This window comes from Fundulus heteroclitus, unplaced genomic scaffold, assembly GCF_011125445.2.
Source record: "Fundulus heteroclitus isolate FHET01 unplaced genomic scaffold, MU-UCD_Fhet_4.1 scaffold_58, whole genome shotgun sequence".
NCBI classification, from domain to species: Eukaryota; Metazoa; Chordata; class Actinopteri; order Cyprinodontiformes; family Fundulidae; genus Fundulus; species Fundulus heteroclitus.
In genome coordinates, this window is record NW_023397011.1 from 1,518,186 (window position 1) to 1,522,305 (window position 4,120).

The window sequence follows — 4,120 nt, forward strand, 5'->3', positions numbered from 1 at the left end:
GAGTCCCCAGGAGGGGCACTCTCCAGTACCCCTTCCAAGGACTCCAAAAAGGGTGGGTAATCTGAACTGCTGTTTGGCGCATAAGCGCAAACAACAGTCAGAACCCGTCCCCCCACACGGATGCGGAGGGAGGCCACCCTCTCGTTCACCGGGGAAAACCCCAACGTGCAGGCACCGAGATGGGGGGCAACAAGTATGCCTACCCCAGCTCGGCGCCTCTCACCATGGGCAACTCCAGAGTGGAAGAATGTCCAGCCCCTCTCAAGGAGACTGGTTCCGGAGCCAGAGCGGTGCGTCGAGGTGAGTCCGACTATCTCTAGTCGGAACCTCTCAACCTCGCGCACAAGCTCAGGCTCCTTCCCCACCAGAGAGGTGTTAAAATACATGTATATTTTTAAAACTCCTTTATCACTTGAACCATACCAAACTGTTCTTAAGTCCTTGGGTCTTTTTATTTAATTTTCTGTATAAATATCATTTTTGGAAATAAATAAAAACTTTGTTTGATTAATTGTTAAGGATAATTTTTTCTTCAAACTACTTTTTAACCTTGTGCATGCTGTAAAAAGCACGAGATTTTGACTTAAAAACCCATTTTCAATTACAATAAGGTAATAATGCTAATTCCACTTATGTTCATCCATTAAAATTATTATAAATTAAAACTCCCTTAGATGAATAATTAGGGTAGTGTGAAAGAGTAAAGATGGCATTCTTTGGTCATTTAGCCTCACATTGTCTCAACCCCATGACCCTTGACCCTGTGAGGGACCGAGCCGGTCAAGCATGAGGACACAGTTGTAACTTTCAAAAAACTGGGTTTTATTTCCCCAAAGTAACAAAAATTTCAAACAATAATTATAGGGCCCTTAAAAGAGGTCAAATAAAGACGCTAACTCAAGCCAAAAATATCAAAGTTAAACATAACAAAAACCTCAAACTAACTGCTCAAACAAACAAACTGACCTGACATACAACAAACAAAGGGGGCTTAAATACTGGCTGATCAGACCAGACTAACACTGAGGAAGAGGGAAAGGGAACATCTATGCAACAACAAAGATAACTAAACACAGTTGGTTTAAGGATTAAACTTAAATGACTAATAACTAAAAATTAGCAAAATAAATAAATCACAAAAGCAAAAGAAAGATTATGCCACAGAATTAAAATAAGGACTCCATGGTCTTCTCCCCCCTAGTGGAACTCCAGATGGTACCACCCAATCAGTGTCAATCAGGGATTGGAGTGTGCCAGCCAGAGTCCTCTGCTTCAGCCCAGTTGGAGGCACTCCCCACAACACCAAAAAAAAGAAAACAAACAGATGTTAAGCATGTAACAAAATTAAATATACAAAAGTTAACCAAATGTGCGCGCTACAATTGGAACTAATGTACTTCAATATTGTCACACTAAAAACCAAACAAATTAACGTATGTATACAGTATGTGCAAACTTAAAGTGAAAAAGTGGTTTGTGAGGTTACCGACTGTGTGGCTGCAGGTGTGGCCATCACAGACCCCATGACCCTTAGGTGCTCACCCCCCTTTGAAAAATCCTGGATCCGCCCCTGGTTTCTCCCTATGCCAGGGAGGAACTGAGTTTCAGAAAGGCTCATTCTCACTCAGCTCGCGGCCTCTTCCAGGCCCCATCGATGGTTCCCGGAGGCCTTCAGTCACATGGCTCCCCCCTCTCCTTGAGTACTGGTCCTCAGAGGGTTTGGAGGTGTGTGTCTCAGCAGCTTGGAGTCAGGAGAAGAGCGAAGAGAAGAGAAGTTCTTTGTCTGTGGGAGGAAGGTTTTATCTCCGGTCAACGGTCACAGCTGACCTCCTGTTGGAAAAAAGGGCCGCCCAAGCCTTGAGAGTCTCGTGTTATGGGCAGAGTGGAATTCCTTTGTGACCCTGCCACTGTTCAGAATTCAATCTGAGATCAATTATTTTGATGATCCTGGCGGTAATATCACAACAATCATTAACATCACAATCATTATTATCATAATCACCATCGTCATAATCACTCAGATCAGAAGTATCATCATTACTAAGATCAGAACTTTCAACTTCTTGGGCATGGTTCTCGGGAAAAAACCACCAGTTTCTGCATCCGGTTGACCTGTAAAGAAGCTAACTGATACTGCAGAAGTTAACATTCGTTTAACCAGAGGGATTAAGCAGGCCGACAAAACAATCAGCAGGGCAATGACCACTAGGACTGGGGTGAAAATACGAACCAAGATTGACTGCCATTCACTCCCTGTAAGCCACGGCCATACGTCATATTCAGCTGAGGGAGAATCAACTTTAACCATGGAGTTAAATAAATCATACAGGTGTTGCTGGATAGAAGTTATGTTTGATGAAGAGTCTGGAATATAAGTACAGCACTCTGAGTCAATGACCTTACAGACGCCCCCTTGTGTTGCCAGTAACATGTCCAAAGCCATGCGGTTCTGTAAGGAAGTTAATCTTAGGGCCTTCGATTCCGGGGCGTAGCTTTGAAATCCCTCATCCACTAAAGCTGTCAAGTTCTCTAAATCTGCAGCCAGTCTGTTAATGGCTTCAGCATTACTAACAGCACCATACCCAGGAAGAATTGCTGAGGCTATCTCGCGTCCCATTGATATCCTGGTTCCCCTCTTCCTGCGATTCTGGGCACCCACTGGTATATGTGATGACACTGAATGGGTCATAACAGAACCCGCAACACTAACATTTGTAGCATTTGAGAAACCATAAGGGAAGCGCACAGAATGATGACAAAAATTAATTGCCCAGGGAAAATGTTTCAGGGGTTTAGAAGCCCCCAGGATATGGGACCTGTTACGGGGCGCTGTTGTACAGGCAGAAAAAAATTATAACACAGTGGTGATGTTAACTGGCCATGGTTGGAGTAAAGATGACCCCTGAGTTGCTTGCGGCAAGCGGGTGCAAACATAACAATTACCATTTGTAACCTTTCGAGCAGTAGTAGCTGCTAATTGCCACCAGAGATTGTCAGTCACGCCATGATGAGCAATAACATGTTGTTTTACCCCTCTTTGCAAATGAGGTGTCTTAAAAGCCTGAGTGATGGTTGGATCAGCTGAATTTAACACAGTAACAGTAGAAACACGCTTAAGGACATTAGAATCATTTTTATCACAAAACCATGTAATTAATATAAGTAAAAATGCAAACATAAGGAAACATATTGCCAGCTTCTCAGCCTCCTGAAGAAGGTCATGTTAATGCGCCGTGTAGAATGATGATGTAGAAGGATGTAGAATGTAGAATGATGATGAATAAAACGATGGCAACGCGTCGTCCTTCTGTCCTCCTCTCTCCCTTTTTTTTTTTTTAATCAAAGGCAGTGAACAGATATTTCAAGGCAGTGAACAGAGGAGCTTCCCCAGCCGCACGTTTCGCAGCTGCATCGGCCCTCCTGTTCCCCTGCGAGATAACATCACAAGACGAGGAGTGAGCTGCGCACCGGCACACTGAAATGACCTTGGGCAACAAGATGGCCTCTAACAAGTGTGCAACCTGCTTAGAGTTCAGAATTGGCTTTCCATCTGATTTCTTCCTATGTTTCCATAGGGCACCAAAGTCATGAACCACACCAAATCCATACCGGGAATCTGTAAAGATGTTTACCGTCTTCCCCTTTGCCAACTTGCAGGCCTCCGTCAGCGCCACCAGTTCAGCCGCTTGCACTGAAAAGTGTTTTGGAAGAGAACCCGAAAACAGGGTCTCATGCGATGAGCAAACAGCGAATCCCACACGATTCACACCAGTGGTGGGATCCCTGTAAGCCGAACCATCAACAAACAACTGCAAATCTGGGTTCTCTACTGGAACATCAGAAAGATCAGGTCGAGGTGTGCAAACTTCCTCCAGCACCGACACACAGTTATGCGGTTCCCCATCCTCAGGAGTGGGAAGAAGTGTAGCTGGATTTACCACCTTGCACCTCTTCACAGTGATGTTTGGCAAGTCCAGCAAGATGGAAGTGTACCTCAGCCAGCACGCTGCAGAAAGATGTGAAGTCTTTTGTTCCAGAAGAATGATGGCAACGTTGAGAGGCACAAGCACTGTTAGTTCAGAATAGCCCACGATGTCACGTGATGCTAAAACAGCCCGCT

At 44.6% G+C, this 4,120-nt stretch overlaps 1 long non-coding RNA gene across 1 annotated transcript; it reads left to right on the top strand.

Moving 5' to 3' along the window:
• Positions 1–665: 665 nt before the first annotated feature.
• On the top strand, positions 666–1,562 carry LOC118561180. Its single transcript, XR_004929842.1, has 3 exons — positions 666–763; positions 1,471–1,472; positions 1,519–1,562. It is a non-coding gene; the product is annotated as an uncharacterized LOC118561180 (long non-coding RNA).
• Positions 1,563–4,120: the final 2,558 nt, after the last annotated feature.